The 17,116-nt window shown below is 52.7% G+C and overlaps 1 protein-coding gene across 1 annotated transcript in view; it reads left to right on the top strand.

The window, feature by feature from the left end:
* Positions 1 to 17,116, top strand: part of NSMCE2 (NSE2 (MMS21) homolog, SMC5-SMC6 complex SUMO ligase) — a 295,700-nt gene that overhangs the window by 397 nt on the left and 278,187 nt on the right. The window lies entirely within an intron of this gene.

Genomic DNA, 17,116 nt, shown 5'->3' with positions numbered 1-17,116 from the left:
GCACAGTCCTGCGGGTCGGGGTGCTGGTCAGGGTGCGAGCGCAGTGCCCTGCTGGCCGCGGGTGCTGGTCAGGGTGCGAGCGCAGTGCCTGCGGGTCAGGGTGCTGGTCAGGGTGCGAGCGCAGTGCCCTGCTGGCCGCGGGTGCTGGTCAGGGTGCGAGCGCAGTGCCTGCGGGTCAGGGTGCTGGTCAGGGTGTGAGCACAGTGCCCTGCGGGCCGGGGTGCTGGTCAGGGTGTGAGCACAGTGCCCTGCTGGCCGCGGGTGCTGGTCAGGGTGCGAGCACAGTGCCTGCGGGCCGGGGTGCTGGTCAGGGTTCAAGCACAGTGCCCTGCGGGCCGGGGTGCTGGTCAGGGTGTGAGCGCAGTGCCTGCGGGTCAGGGTGCTGGTCAGGGTGCGAGCACAGTGCCCTGCGGGCCGGGGTGCAGGTCAGGGTTCAAGCACAGTGCCCTGCTGGCTGTGGGTGCTGGTCAGGGTGCGAGCACAGTGCCTGCGGGCCGGGGTGCTGGTCAGGGTGTGAGCGCAGTGCCCTGCGGGCCGCGGGTGCTGGTCAGGGTGTGAGCGCAGTGCCCTGCGGGCCGCGGGTGCTGGTCAGGGTGCGAGCACAGTGCCCTGCGGGCCGGGGTGCTGGTCAGGGTGTGAGCACAGTGCCCTGCGGGTCAGGGTGCTGGTCAGGGTGTGAGCACAGTGCCCTGCGGGCCGCGGGTGCTGGTCAGGGTGTGAGCACAGTGCCCTGCGGGCCGGGGTGCTGGTCAGGGTGTGAGCACAGTGCCCTGCGGGCCGGGGTGCTGGTCAGGGTGCGAGCACAGTGCCTGCTGGCCGGGGGTGCTGGTCAGGGTGTGAGCACAGTGCCTGCTGGCCGCGGGTGCTGGTCAGGGTGCGAGCGCAGTGCCTGCGGGCCGGGGTGCTGGTCAGGGTGTGAGCACAGTGCCCTGCGGGCCGGGGTGCTGGTCAGGGTGTGAGCACAGTGCCTGCTGGCTGTGGGTGCTGGTCAGGGTGCGAGCACAGTGCCCTGCTGGCTGTGGGTGCTGGTCAGGGTGTGAGCACAGTGCCCTGCTGGCCGCGGGTGCTGGTCAGGGTGTGAGCACAGTGCCCTGCGGGCCGGGGTGCTGGTCAGGGTGCGAGCACAGTGCCCTGCGGGCCGGGGTGCTGGTCAGCGTGCGAGCACAGTGCCCTGCGGGCCGGGGTGCTGGTCAGGGTGCGAGCACAGTGCCCTGCGGGCCGGGGTGCTGGTCAGGGTGCGAGCACAGTGCCCTGCGGGCCGGGGTGCTGGTCAGGGTGTGAGCACAGTGCCCTGCGGGCCGGGGTGCTGGTCAGGGTGCGAGCACAGTGCCCTGCGGGCCGGGGTGCTGGTCAGGGTGCGAGCGCAGTGCCCTGCGGGCCGGGGTGCTGGTCAGGGTGCGAGCGCAGTGCCCTGCGGGCCGGGGTGCTGGTCAGGGTGCGAGCGCAGTGCCCTGCGGGCCGGGGTGCTGGTCAGGGTGCGAGCACAGTGCCCTGCGGGCCGGGGTGCTGGTCAGGGTGCGAGCACAGTGCCCTGCGGGCCGGGGTGCTGGTCAGGGTGTGAGCACAGTGCCCTGCGGGCCGGGGTGCTGGTCAGGGTGTGAGCACAGTGCCCTGCTGGCTGTGGGTGCTGGTCAGGGTGCGAGCACAGTGCCTGCGGGCCGGGGTGCTGGTCAGGGTGTGAGCACAGTGCCTGCGGGCCGGGGTGCTGGTCAGGGTGCGAGCACAGTGCCCTGCGGGCCGGGGTGCTGGTCAGGGTGCGAGCACAGTGCCCTGCTGGCCGCGGGTGCTGGTCAGGGTGCGAGCGCAGTGCCCTGCGGGCCGGGGTGCTGGTCAGGGTGCGAGCACAGTGCCCTGCGGGCCGGGGTGCTGGTCAGGGTGCGAGCACAGTGCCCTGCTGGCCGCGGGTGCTGGTCAGGGTGTGAGCACAGTGCCCTGCGGGCCGGGGTGCTGGTCAGGGTGCGAGCGCAGTGCCCTGCTGGCCGCGGGTGCTGGTCAGGGTGTGAGCACAGTGCCCTGCGGGCCGGGGTGCTGGTCAGGGTGCGAGCGCAGTGCCCTGCGGGCCGCGGGTGCTGGTCAGGGTGTGAGCACAGTGCCTGCGGGTCAGGGTGCTGGTCAGGGTGCGAGCGCAGTGCCTGCGGGTCAGGGTGCTGGTCAGGGTGCGAGCGCAGTGCCAGCGGGTCAGGGTGCTGGTCAGGGTGCGAGCACAGTGCCCTGCTGGCCGGGGTGCTGGTCAGGGTGCGAGCACAGTGCCCTGCTGGCCGCGGGTGCTGGTCAGGGTGTGAGCACAGTGCCCTGCGGGCCGCGGGTGCTGGTCAGGGTGCGAGCACAGTGCCCTGCGGGCCGCGGGTGCTGGTCAGGGTGTGAGCACAGTGCCCTGCTGGCCGGGGTGCTGGTCAGGGTGCGAGCACAGTGCCCTGCGGGCCGGGGTGCTGGTCAGGGTGCGAGCACAGTGCCCTGCTGGCCGCGGGTGCTGGTCAGGGTGTGAGCACAGTGCCCTGCGGGCCGGGGTGCTGGTCAGGGTGTGAGCACAGTGCCCTGCTGGCTGTGGGTGCTGGTCAGGGTGCGAGCACAGTGCCCTGCGGGCCGCGGGTGCTGGTCAGGGTGCGAGCACAGTGCCCTGCTGGCCGCGGGTGCTGGTCAGGGTGTGAGCACAGTGCCCTGCTGGCTGTGGGTGCTGGTCAGGGTGCGAGCACAGTGCCTGCTGGCCGCAGGTGCTGGTCAGGGTGTGAGCACAGTGCCCTGCGGGCCGGGGTGCTGGTCAGGGTGTGAGCACAGTGCCTGCTGGCCGCGGGTGCTGGTCAGGGTGCGAGCGCAGTGCCCTGCTGGCTGTGGGTGCTGGTCAGGGTGTGAGCACAGTGCCTGCGGGTCAGGGTGCTGGTCAGGGTGCGAGCGCAGTGCCTGCGGGTCAGGTTGCTGGTCAGGGTGCGAGCGCAGTGCCTGTGGGCCGGGGTGCTGGTCAGGGTGCGAGCACAGTGCCCTGCGGGCCGGGGTGCTGGTCAGGGTGTGAGCACAGTGCCTGCGGGCCGGGGTGCTGGTCAGGGTGTGAGCACAGTGCCCTGCTGGCTGTGGGTGCTGGTCAGGGTGCGAGCACAGTGCCCTGCGGGCCTGGGTGCTGGTCAGGGTGCGAGCACAGTCCTGCGGGCCGGGGTGCTGGTCAGGGTTCAAGCACAGTGCCCTGCTGGCTGTGGGTGCTGGTCAGGGTGTGAGCACAGTGCCTGCGGGCCGGGGTGCTGGTCAGGGTGCGAGCACAGTGCCCTGCTGGCTGTGGGTGCTGGTCAGGGTGTGAGCACAGTGCCTGCGGGCCGGGGTGCTGGTCAGGGTGTGAGCACAGTGCCCTGCTGGCTGTGGGTGCTGGTCAGGGTGTGAGCACAGTGCCTGCGGGCCGGGGTGCTGGTCAGGGTGCGAGCGCAGTGCCTGCTGGCTGTGGGTGCTGGTCAGGGTGTGAGCGCAGTGCCCTGCGGGCCGGGGTGCTGGTCAGGGTGCGAGCACAGTGCCCTGCGGGCCGGGGTGCTGGTCAGGGTGCAAGCACAGTGCCCTGCGGGCCGGGGTGCTGGTCAGGGTGCGAGCACAGTGCCCTGCGGGCCCGGGTGCTGGTCAGGGTGCGAGCACAGTGCCCTGCGGGTCAGGGTGCTGGTCAGGGTGCGAGCACAGTGCCCTGCGGGCCGGGGTGCAGGTCAGGGTTCAAGCACAGTGCCCTGCTGGCTGTGGGTGCTGGTCAGGGTGCGAGCACAGTGCCTGCGGGCTGGGGTGCTGGTCAGGGTGTGAGCGCAGTGCCCTGCGGGCCGCGGGTGCTGGTCAGGGTGTGAGCGCAGTGCCCTGCGGGCCGCGGGTGCTGGTCAGGGTGTGAGCACAGTGCCCTGCGGGCCGGGGTGCTGGTCAGGGTGTGAGCACAGTGCCCTGCGGGTCAGGGTGCTGGTCAGGGTGTGAGCACAGTGCCCTGCGGGCCGCGGGTGCTGGTCAGGGTGTGAGCACAGTGCCCTGCGGGCCGGGGTGCTGGTCAGGGTGTGAGCACAGTGCCCTGCGGGCCGGGGTGCTGGTCAGGGTGTGAGCACAGTGCCCTGCGGGCCGGGGTGCTGGTCAGGGTGTGAGCACAGTGCCCTGCGGGCCGGGGTGCTGGTCAGGGTGCGAGCACAGTGCCTGCTGGCCGGGGGTGCTGGTCAGGGTGTGAGCACAGTGCCTGCTGGCCGCGGGTGCTGGTCAGGGTGTGAGCACAGTCCTGCGGGCCGGGGTGCTGGTCAGGGTGCGAGCACAGTGCCTGCGGGTCAGAGTGCTGGTCAGGGTGCGAGCGCAGTGCCTGCGGGCCGGGGTGCTGGTCAGGGTGTGAGCACAGTGCCCTGCGGGCCGGGGTGCTGGTCAGGGTGTGAGCACAGTGCCTGCTGGCTGTGGGTGCTGGTCAGGGTGTGAGCACAGTGCCCTGCGGGCCGGGGTGCTGGTCAGGGTGCGAGCGCAGTGCCCTGCTGGCTGTGGGTGCTGGTCAGGGTGCGAGCACAGTGCCCTGCTGGCCGCGGGTGCTGGTCAGGGTGCGAGCACAGTGCCCTGCTGGCCGCGGGTGCTGGTCAGGGTGTGAGCACAGTGCCCTGCGGGCCGGGGTGCTGGTCAGGGTGCGAGCACAGTGCCCTGCGGGCCGGGGTGCTGGTCAGCGTGCGAGCACAGTGCCCTGCGGGCCGGGGTGCTGGTCAGGGTGCGAGCACAGTGCCCTGCGGGCCGGGGTGCTGGTCAGGGTGCGAGCACAGTGCCCTGCGGGCCGGGGTGCTGGTCAGGGTGTGAGCACAGTGCCCTGCAGGCCGGGGTGCTGGTCAGGGTGCGAGCACAGTGCCCTGCGGGCCGGGGTGCTGGTCAGGGTGCGAGCGCAGTGCCCTGCGGGCCGGGGTGCTGGTCAGGGTGCGAGCGCAGTGCCCTGCGGGCCGGGGTGCTGGTCAGGGTGCGAGCACAGTGCCCTGCGGGCCGGGGTGCTGGTCAGGGTGTGAGCACAGTGCCCTGCGGGCCGGGGTGCTGGTCAGGGTTCAAGCACAGTGCCCTGCTGGCTGTGGGTGCTGGTCAGGGTGCGAGCACAGTGCCTGTGGGCCGGGGTGCTGGTCAGGGTGTGAGCACAGTGCCTGCGGGCCGGGGTGCTGGTCAGGGTGCGAGCACAGTGCCCTGCTGGCCTCCAGTGCTGGTCAGGGTTCAAGCACAGTGCCCTGCGGGCCGGGGTGCTGGTCAGGGTGCGAGCGCCGTGCCCTGCTGGCCGGGGTGCTGGTCAGGGTGCGAGCGCAGTGCCCTGCTGGCCTCCGGTGCTGGTCAGGGTGCAAGCACAGTGCCTGCGGGCCGGGGTGCTGGTCAGGGTGTGAGCACAGTGCCCTGCGGGCCGGGGTGCTGGTCAGGGTGCGAGCACAGTGCCCTGCGGGCCGGGGTGCTGGTCAGGGTGCGAGCACAGTGCCCTGCGGGCCGGGGTGCTGGTCAGCGTGCGAGCACAGTGCCCTGCGGGCCGGGGTGCTGGTCAGGGTGCGAGCACAGTGCCCTGCGGGTCGGGGTGCTGGTCAGGGTGTGAGCACAGTGCCTGCTGGCCGCGGGTGCTGGTCAGGGTGCGAGCACAGTGCCCTGCTGGCCGCGGGTGCTGGTCAGGGTGTGAGCACAGTGCCTGCGGGCCGGGGTGCTGGTCAGGGTGCAAGCACAGTGCCTGCGGGCCGGGGTACTGGTCAGGGTGTGAGCACAGTGCCCTGCGGGCCGGGGTGCTGGTCAGGGTGTGAGCACAGTGCCCTGCGGGCCGGGGTGCTGGTCAGGGTGTGAGCACAGTGCCCTGCTGGCTGTGGGTGCTGGTCAGGGTGTGAGCACAGTGCCTGCGGGCCGGGGTGCTGGTCAGGGTGTGAGCACAGTGCCCTGCGGGCCGGGGTGCTGGTCAGGGTGCAAGCACAGTGCCTGCGGGCCGGGGTGCTGGTCAGGGTGTGAGCACAGTGCCCTGCGGGCCGGGGTGCTGGTCAGGGTGTGAGCACAGTGCCCTGCGGGCCGGGGTGCTGGTCAGGGTGTGAGCACAGTGCCCTGCTGGCTGTGGGTGCTGGTCAGGGTGTGAGCACAGTGCCGTGCTGGCCTCCAGTGCTGGTCAGGGTGCAAGCACAGTGCCCTGCTGGCCTCCAGTGCTGGTCAGGGTACAGGTCTGGGTCCGAGCCCCTGTGCTGGCTGTGGGTCCTGGTCAAGATTTGGTGTCTGTTTTTCTTCTCCTTTTAAAACATTCATTTAATAATGATCAGCCTGACCGGAGGACAAGGGGGCTACATCCACAGCTCCCCCACCAGATCCCCCTGCCCCTCCCCTCCACTGGAAGCTCCCCTGTTCTTTATCCCTCTGGGAGCAGGGACCCAAATCCTTTATGGGGAGCAGAAGGTGGGAGTTGTGGCTTCTGACATTGCTTCTCCTCTGGACATGGGTGTTGGCAGGTGGATCCACACCCCAGCCTGTCTCTGTCTCTGTCTCTGTCCCTCGTGGGGCAGGGCTCTGGGGAGGGGAGCTTCTTTCTTTTAAGCACCATTTAGTATTGCAGTTTACAGGTGTCTGTCTATTTGTCTCTCTTTCTCTCAACTCTGAGGCTTCCTCATTCTGTTGCCTTTTTCAAGTAGAAACTGGCAGAGAGGCAGAGAAAGGAAAAGAAACCCCGGCACTGTGGCTTCCTCCAGTTGGTGGGGCCAGACTCCAGTGGGGCTTACGTGGCAAAACAATGAACGCTCCATCCTCGTGGACCTCGATGATGAAGTTGATGGCAACATTGGTTCTTATTTAAACGTAGGTGTTGTAGGCAGCCCTAAAACAGTATTTCTTTCCATAGGGCACTCAGGAATGCAGTGAGGCCTCTTTTATGCAGCTTCGCTAGTCTGACTCTGTTGGATTCTTAGAGAGAAGGGAGAGAATACAGCAGTGTGCTGCTCCACCACCTGTGGATGTCCTGGGTGCTGTCCTTGGTGCTTCCAGTAGTATCCAGGACTGATCACTGGGCTTTCCTCACAGTTGTGCTACCTCTCCCTTCCGGGGAGCATTTCCTAACTCTAATCATGCCATGCATATTTTAACTGTCAGTTCTTGCAGTGACTCGTAAGTTAGGCTCCGGACCATACCCAATTTACAGTAGGAACAAATAATGCCTCCTGAGGTTAAGTAGTTTGATGCCACCCAACAGCTTGAGTGGCAAAGTCAGGATTTGCCCTCCTGCGGTCTGACTCTGTAGGCCTCGTGTTTAACCCCTACTCTGTTTTCTCTCTGCCTGCTAATCTATAAGTTAGTTTGTGTTTATTGTAATATGAACATATTAGGTATTATCTTTCAGTAAGATCCATCTTCTAGGAAGATATCTATTGTCTACGCTCTGACTTTGCCCCCTTTTACTGACCCCCAGTTTAAATATCTTTGATAGTTGTATCTTGAGAACTTCTTCCCAATGAAATAGATACAAGTGGCTATTTAAAATTAAATAAATTTAAAATGAAATCCTTGCATCCACATTAACGTGGTTGTTAATACTGGTGTTAACTACATCCTAACAGTATCAGTAGTCACACTACTATAAGTATCGGTAATCTATATTATGACTACCAATAATCATTGCCAAACAATAATTTTTACATAGCATAAATGTGACATTGACAGAGCTGTACTACACAATTTACAATTACCAGATTGACTAGAAAGAAAATCAAGTGAAAATTAAACTTTTTTTTCCCCTCCAGGGTTATTGCTGGGGCTTGATGCCTGCACCACAAATCCACTGCTCCTGGAAGCTATTTTCCCCCCTTTTTGTTGCCCTTGTTTTATAGTTGTTGTGGTTATTATTATTGTTGTTATTGATGTCATTGTTGGATAGGACAGAGAGAAATGGAGAGAGGAGGGGAAGACAGAGAGGGGAGAGAAAGACAGACACGTACAGACCTGCTTCACCACTTGTGAAGCAGAGCCTCCCCCCCTACCCCCCACAGATGGGTAACCAAGATCTTTGCGCTGGTCCGTGTGCTTAGTGTCATGTGCACTTAACTGGCTGCGCTACTGCCCAATCCTCAATGTTTTCTTTTATACATACTTTTCTTTTTGCCTTCAGGGTTATTGTAATTCACACTATTCCACTGCTACCAGCATACTCTTTATTTATTTTTTATTTTATTAGTGATTTAGTAACTTTTTATGTTTATTTTCAGACAAAGGGTGAGGAATAATTAGAAGAGAGAAGTATTAAGAGACCAAGAAACACCACAGCACTGCTTGTAAAGTGCCCTCACCACTCTTTCAGGTGTTTCCGTGTGGTGACTAGTGGCTTGAAGCCTGTATTTTACAGGTGATCTCTCGATTTCTAGTACTTTCTGTTTTGAAAGCTGGATGCTTGGACTGTGTGACTTGATCCTTGCAGGCTTGATTTTTGTTTTTAATTTTTTTGTTGTTTTTGTTTTTTATCTTACGCTGGTCCTTGGGCTTTGCGCCAAGTGTGCTTATCTCATTGTGTTACTGCCCGGCCCCCATCTGGTTGTTTCTAAGCATTCTGTGTAATGTGGCTTTTTGCACAGTGGACTTTTTTTTTTTAATTTCATTATTGGGGAATTAATGTTTTACATTCAAAAGTAAATACAATAGTTTGTACATGCATAACATTTCTCAGTTTTCCATATAACAATACAACCCCCACTAGCTCCTCTGTCATCCTCTTTGAATGTGTACCCCCCCCCCCCAGATTCTTTTACTTTGGTGCAATATGCCAATTCCAGTTCAGGTACTACTTGCGTTTTCTCTTCTGATCTTGATTTTCAACTTCTGCCTGAGAGTGAGAGCATCCCATATTCATCCTTCTGTTTCTGACTTATTTCACTTAATATGAATTTTTATAGGTCCATCCAAGATGGGCTGAAAACAGTGAAGTCACCATTTTTTATAGGCGAGTAGTATTCCATTGTGTATATATACCGTAACTTGCTCAACCACTCATCTGTTGTTGGACACCTGGGTTGCTTGCAGGTTTTGGCTATTACAAATTGTGCTGCTAAGAACATATTTGTATACAGGTCTTTTTGGATGGGTCTGTCGGGTTCCTTAAGATATATCCCCAGGGGAAGAATTGCAGGAACATACGTAGGTCTACTTCTAGCCTTCTGAGAGTTCTCCAGACTGTTCTCCACAGAGGTTGGACCAATTGACATTCCCACCAGCAGGGCAGGATGGTTACTTTGACCCTACAACCTCTCTAGCATTTGCCGCTGCTACCTTTTCTGATGTGTGACATTCTCACAGGAGTGAAGTGGTATCTCATTGTTGTCTTACTTTGCATTTCTCTGACAATCAAAGACTTGGAACATTTTTTCATGTGTTTCTCAGCCTTTTGGATTTGTTCTGTGGTGAATATTTTGTCCAAGTCCTCCCTCCAGTTTTGGATGGGGTTATTTGTTTTCTTGTGGTTGAGTTTGGCAAGCTCTTTATATATTCTGTTTATTAGCCTATTGTCTGATGTATGGCATGTAAAGATCTTCTCCCATTCTGTGAGGGGTCTCTGGGTTTGGGTATTGATTTCTTTTGCTGTGCAGAAGCTTTTTAATTTGATGTAATCCCATAGGTTTATGCTTGCCATAGTCTTCTTTGTAATTGGATTCATTTCATTGAAGATGTCTTTAAAATTTATGAGGAAAAGAGTTCTGCCAATATTTTCCTCTAAGTATCTGATAGTTTGTGGTCTAACATCCAAGTCCTTGATCCACTTGGAATTTACTTTTGTATTTGGTCAAATATAGTGGTTCAGTTTCATTCCTCTGCATGTTTCAACCCATTTTTTCCAACACCATTTGTTGAAGAGACTCTGCTTTCCCCATGTAATAGTCTGGGCCCCTTTGTCAAAGTTTATATGTCCATAGCTGTGGAGGCTTACTTCTGGGCTCTCAATTCTATTCCACTGGTCAGTGTGTCTATTCATGTTCCAGTACCAAGCAGTTTTGATGACAATGGCCCTATAATACAATTTGAGATCTGGGAGTGTGATGCCTCCAGTTTGGTTCATTCTTCTAAAGATTGTTTTGGCAATTTTAGGTCTTTTCTGGTTCCAGATAAACATTTGTAGAATTTATTCTATTTTCCTAAAAAATGTTTTTGGGATCTTGATGAGGATAGCATTAAATTTGTTGATGGCTGTGGGTAGGATATTCATTTTGATGATGTTAATTCTTCCAACCCATGAACATGGAATATCTTTCCACTTCTTTGTGTCTTTTTCAATTTCATTGAGTAGTGACTCATAATTTTCAGTATACAAGTCTTTCTGTTCCTTGGTTGGGTTTATTCCTAGATATTTTTATTGTTTTTGTTGCTATAGTAAAAAGGATTGATTTCTGGATTTCAACTTTTTCTAACTTCGTGTTTGCATAGAGGAATGCCACTGACTTTTGAATGTTAATTTTGTAGACTGACACCTTGCTGTATTGCCCGATGATTTCCAAAAGATAATTGCTGGATTCCTTAGGTTTTTTTTATGTATACTATCATGTCATCTGCAAATAGGGAGAGTTTGAATTCTTCTCTTCCAATCTGTATGCCTTTAATTCCTTGCTCCTGCCTGATTGCTATGGCAAGAACTTCCAACACTATGTTGAATAGTAATGGTGATAGTGGGCAGCCCTGTCTAGTACCTGATCTGAGGGGAAATGCTTCCAGTTTTTCACCATTGAGTATGATGTTGGCTGTAGGTTTGCTATACATAAACTCCATTATCTTCAGGAATTTTCCATCTATTCCCATATTTTGTAGTGTTTTGATCATAAAGAGATGTTGTATTTTGTCAAAGCCTTTCTCTGCATCTATTGATATGACCATGTGGTTTTGGTCTTGCTTTTGTTGATGTGGTGAATCAGAGTTGCACTTGGTGAGTCTCTGGGGAGTCCTCTCCTCCCTTAAGCTGTCCCCTTGTTGGTGGAGCAGACTGGAGGTGGTGTCTCAACTGATAAACTGCTGAACTGTTAGCAGTCACTTAATCTCTCCTTAGGCTCCTCTCTCCTCTCTGTCACCAGCCACACGTGTTTGTACTCACCGGTGATTTACTGGGTTCCTGTGGTCATTCTAGTCCTGTCTTGTTTCAGTCCCGGGTGGTCTCCTTTGGTATTCCTAGTTGATCCGGGAGAGGAGAGAAAGTTATCTGCTGCTCATAGCTCCCGAACAATCTTTTTTATATACTGATGTATCTTGTTGGCTAGAATTTTGTTCAATATTTTAGCATCTATGTTCATCAGAGATATTGGTCTGTAATTTTCTTTTTTGGCTGTGTCTCTGTCTACTTTTGGTATCAAAGTGATGTTGGCTTCATAGAAGCTGGAAGGGAGTAGTCCTGTGTTTTCAATCTTCTGCAAGATTTTTAAAAGTAGAGGTATTAGTTCTTCTTTGAAGGTTTTGTAGAATTTATTTTTAAAACCATCTGGTCCAGGACTTTTATTCTTCGGAAGGTTTTTGATAACTGTTTCAATTTCATTATCTGTGATGGGCCTGTTCATGTTATCTAGTTCCTCTTTACTTAATTTTGGAAGTTCATAGGTATCTAGGAAATTGTCCATTTAATCTATTTTGTTCCCCTGTTCTGGTACTGTTTTAGCTTGTTCAGCTAGTTGTGTTCTTAGCTATTTCTGCTTTCAGCTCTCTAATAACCTTGAGATAATTAACTAGTGTTTGGATGTTGACTTCATTATTTTGTGCTTCAGTCCTTGGAGGGCATTTTGGACTCTTGTCCTGATTCATTTCCCCAATATTTCTTCTTGTTGTTTTAACCATTCTATATAGTATGTTATGTGGTCCCTCTCTCAGTACTTTTCAAATTACTGATCACTCTTGCATCTAAGTAAGATATTTAAAGGGTTCACAGTTGTGGAAATTGACAGTTGTTCCAATATTATTTTAATCCCTGAGTTGGAGCACTGTGTCTTAAAAGCCTCTTTTGTTCTTTTTCTTTCCTGTAGCCTATGGGAGCCTGAGGGCTTTTAAACTATAAGTAGGCTTCTTAGCTTAATCATTGATTCCTGACCATGAGATAAAGCATGGTGTGTCAGTGGTTATGTAAAGAGACTCTCACAGTCATACTACTAGGCTATGGAGGAATAGATCCTCTCCTGAGTTTCCTGGTTAGTTTCCTGTCCCCTGGTGTCAGCACAGGGCCTCCCTGCTGCTGCTCCAGATTCTGAGGGCAGTAGCAATGGAGACTCATAGTTGCACTGGTGAGTCTTAGGGGAGTCCTCTCCTCCCTTCAGCTGACTTTTTGTTGGTGAAACAGACTGGAGGTGCGTCACCTCCTGGACCACTTTTTTTTTTCTTTATCAGCTAGAGACCAAGGCAGAGCAAAATAGCACTGAAGCTTTCTCCTGTGGAGTGGGGGTGGGGCTCCCACCTGGGTCCTGTACATGGCAAAACAGGTGCAGTATCCAGTGAAGGACATTGCCAACCTTTATATTCCTAACTCTAAGTGACTTTTATTGATGTATTTTTAAATGTATTATGTATTTTTCTTCCTTGGATGCATAGAACCTAGTGGATGGGCACGTTTCTTCCAAGCAGTGATGTGGGATCCTAATTCCTTTTTTTTTTTTACTTTAAATATTTATTTATTTTCCCTTTGATGTCGTTGTTACAGAGAAAAATGGAGAGGGGGGAAGACAGAGAGGAGGAGAGAAAGACACCTGCAGACCTGCTTCACTGCCTGTGTAGCGACTCCCCTGCAGGTGGGGAGGAGGGGCTTGAACTGGGATCCTTAAGCTGGCCCTCATGCTTTGCGCCACATGCGCTTAACCCTCTACACTACCACCCGACTCTCTGGGATCCTAATTCCTATATATGTAATTCTCTCTCTTCATTACTTCTAGACCTCTGGTTGGTTGTTTCAAGCTGTGATGTTCATATCTTTAATATTTTATTTATTTTAATGTTTAATTTAGAGACCAGAGAATTGCTCAGCTCTAGCTTATGGTGCTGTGGATTATTGAGCCTGGGTCTTTGGAGGCTCAGGCATGAGAATCTTTTTGCAGAACCATTATGCTGTCTTCTCTGCCCTTGACCCTAATGTTTGTGAATGTATATTTTATACGTTATTGAATATGTTTGTAAACTACCTCAATTTGGAGTAATAAACTTTTTCACCTAAATACAAATATTTAAAAAATTGTTATGGACTTTATATTCACATTCATAGTCACATTTTCTCTTTCTGTGATGTGATTTTATTTATTTTTAATAGAGGACTTCTCAGCTCTGGCTTACGGTGGTGGTAGTGATGGAACCTGGCACTTTTGAGCCCACCAAAATTTATCATTGCTTAAAGTTGTTTATTGTTGTATAAGTACCGCGTGCTAACCGATTGCGCCACTGGAGCTCCTGTTTATTGTTGTTTTATTATTGTTGTTGTCATTGCTGTCATTGTTGTTGGATAGCACAGAGAAATGGAGAGAGGAGGGGAAGACTCTAGAGAAGGGGAGAGAATAGACACCTGCAGACCTACTTCACCGCCTGTGAAGTGACTCCCCTGCAGGTGGGGAGCTGGGGGCTCAAACTGGTATCCTTATGGTGGTCTTTGCACTTCACACCATGTGCGTTTAACCCACTGCGTTACCACCCAGCCCCCAAGGGAACTATTTCTAACCTACCTCCAGGTTAACTATAAGGCTCAAGCAAAAAATTTCTAAAGACATAGGCCCCTGGAAACATACCTAAAATAGACTTTGTAGCTTCTTACCATGCTATTCTCATCTGCTCTATTCCTACACTCTGGTTCCTATTTATTAATAATGCTAATTGTCAATAATTGTTTACTTCATGTTAAACCTGGCTATAACAGCTAGGTTTACTCTATCTGTCCATCGTAATTCAGTAGTAAAATAACAGTGCTAGAACTCATGCTGTCTATATGATCCTAAGACATTTCTTTAATTTTTTTTCCCCTGCCATACAGCCTTCCCCTCTCTCTGCACCGTTGTGCATTTTCTTCACTTCTAGTTGGTCTTGCATTGAATTTCAGTTGGTTTTTGAATTTAGGAAAGGTATCTTTGTAGGCAGCACATAAGTGACCTAAAGGTTAGATTTAGTGGCTAAATATCTAGATGAAGTAAATAAGTAAATGTAGTAAAATTAGAGGCTAACTTAGACTCCACTAAAATCCTATGTGTATTTCCTTCCCAGCTGAGGCCAGACTCCCTAGACCCATTTGGATACAACTAATGGCACTGAACACTTTTTTTAAAAAAAGATTTTATTTATTAATGAGAAAGATAGGAGGAGAGAAAGAACCAGACATCACTCTGGTACATGTGCTGCTGGGGATTGAACTCAGGACCTCATGCTTGAGAGTCCAATGCCCTATCCACTGCGCCACCTCCCGGACCAGAACACTCAACACTTTCAGTAACTGGGATAAAGTCCAAACTTGTTATATAAAGAAGACTACAAAAGCTGGAAAAGGGCAAGAGACTGGATCACTTAATGATGGACTTCTTGGTCAGTAGAATGCGACCCCATCATCATCTGGGGCCCTAGTAAGGAATCCTTGGCTTCTCCCATAGATTCAGTGGGCCCAGACCTCTACCAGACCCATCTCTCCATCATCACTATTCATTGCCATCAGGAACAACATCACAAGCCCTCCTGTGGCCTCTCCAGGACCTGCCCTCACTGCAGAGCAGCAATGGTAGGGACTCTCCACTCTCTGAAGGGAGGCTGGTCAGCCTGCTCTGCCCCTCGAGGAAGATGGGTCATGAAATGAGAGCAGCCTAGAATGTTCCAGCTGTGACCATGGACTGTGAGCTCAGACTGACAGGGACTCAGAGGTCACACAGCCTCTTGTGCTAAATATAAATAGACATGGGCCCTGGGTCAGATCAATGGTATAAATAGTTAATTGTATTTATATTTTTTCTTCAAGTTTGGGAGCTACTCTCGACCCTAATCCATCCTTCTAGTCCTATTCTCAACTCTGACACCATCTTCTCAGACAGTATTTTTAACCCATCTCCATGTTAACTATCAAGCTCAAGCAAAATTTTCCAAAGTCATTAACTGTTGCACTAAAACACAAACAGAGAAGGTGCATACACATTAGAAGTCACGGTGAGGTTCCTTGAACATCGAGGAACATTGGGAGTAAAAGAAGAGGTCAATAAACATGTAAGAATGAAATAAGAACCAATGGATTCTGTATAAAGAGGAATTGAAGTCAGAGGTGGTAGGTCAGCAGAAAGAGAAGACTTGGGTAGGCTGGTGAGGTTAGCTGGAGTATTATTTAATGGTGTGACAGCTAGAAGAGGCCTATTGAGAGAGGCACATAAAAAGCAATTGGAAGCGTTTGGGAGAGCAGGGGATTGGTCTGTAAGAGAGACATGGCCATGATATATCATAGCTGGCTTGAGGAGCAAGGGCTTTAGAAAGGGCCTGCTCTTGTTTGGTTATCTTGCTATGAATCTGAATTTCCCTAGGGGCGAGGAATAACAGTCGAGAGATAAAAATGTCAGCAGAGGGAGAGTTAGAAGCAGCACTATAGTAAAGTTTTCCAGTGATCCCAGAGGCCCACCTTGGGTGCCAAGGGTCATGGATGATAAATCTGAGAAATCCTTCACCAGAAAAATATTGTTGGGCAGGGTTATATACTGGCATGTTGGCTGTACTGTGGCACCAAATATAAGCAACAGGAACCCCATGAATTTTGCAAGTCCAATAACGGCATCCACCATAATAATTTACATCTGTGAGACAACTGCCTGAATTGTCAAAAGGAAAACAAACATATGGGCAGCCACTTCCTGTACAGTAGGTTGTTGCTTCTGATTTGACAGGTATAGTTACAGCTGACTGGCACCCCTTATGGGAGCAATTTCCAGTCCCAATAATCTTATTAATTCCATTTTAAGTTTCCCTTACTTGGAACTGCCAAATGAGAACTGGGGAGGAGGAAAAGCAGACAGCAGGGAAAGCAGACAGCAGGGAAAGCAGACAGCAGGATGAGGTATACTGAGAGAGCAATGGGTGAGAGGAGGGCAGTAGAGGGATTCTGCCCCTGGATGCGATGCACCAGGTTTCTCAGGTCCTGCCAAGTTGCATTATGTCTCCTCACGGGTGCTCTGCGGTTCCAGCGCCTCTTATTCCTCTTCAGGTCGAGCAGCGCCATCTTCTGGGCAATACCGGACATTGCGGGCAGGAACCCAGATGGGTGTGGAAGCTTTCTGTGGGAAAACACAGGCGAATCCCCTCCCTGTTGTTAGCAAAGAATCTGGCCCTTTCCATGTGCCATCTAAGGGATCCTTCCATTTGACTTTAATCGCTGGAAGGGTGGGTGCTGTTTGCCAATGAGCCACAATAGGTGGGCAATCTGAATTTTTGTATATATTAAAAAGGTTTAGTGTAGTTAAAGCTTTAGCTAGCTGAATATTGGGCGGGTACATCCCTCCCCCCTTTTCCTTTTTTAATTGGGCTTTAAGAGTTTGATGTGCTCTTTCAACAATGGCTTGTCTTGTCCTTGGGGCTTATAGGGAATCCCTGTAGTGAGTGCAATGTTCCAGATAGAGCAAAATTCTTTAAATTGTTAACTTACAAAAGCTGGTGCATTGTCACTTTTCAACTTTTTTGGCATGCCCATGACAGCAAAACAAGAGAGCATATGACTAATAAGCTTTTTTGAGCTTTCACCTGTCTGAGCTGTAGCCCACATAAATTTAGAATATGTATCAATTGTAACAAAAAAAATTTTTGTTTACCAAACATGGGCAGGTGAATTACATCTATCTGCTACAGAGCATTGGCTTTTATGCCATTGGGATTAACCCCTAGTGTTTGAATAGCAGGTGTTCTAATCAGGCCTGCGCAGGTGGAACATGTGGTGATGATGCGCTTTAACTGTACTAGAGGAATATCTGGAAATTGAGCCCGAAGGCCTTTAAGATTAACATGAGTCAGAGAATGAAAATCAGCAGGGTTAGTCACAGTAGCGAGTAGAACTCCTGTAGAAGCAAGCCTGTCGGCTGTGGCATTTCCCTCAGACAGGGGGCCAGGGAATGGACTATGAGCACGGAGGTGTTGGACATACAGTGGTTGAGTCCAAGAACAAAGCATAGAAGCAATTTGAATGAGGAGAGGAGAAAGCGGATTGTCATCGATCCATACATAAGAACGA

This window comes from Erinaceus europaeus, chromosome 1 (assembly GCF_950295315.1).
Source record: "Erinaceus europaeus chromosome 1, mEriEur2.1, whole genome shotgun sequence".
Classification (NCBI taxonomy): domain Eukaryota; kingdom Metazoa; phylum Chordata; class Mammalia; order Eulipotyphla; family Erinaceidae; genus Erinaceus; species Erinaceus europaeus.
This window is presented reverse-complemented; position numbering and strand designations above follow the sequence as displayed.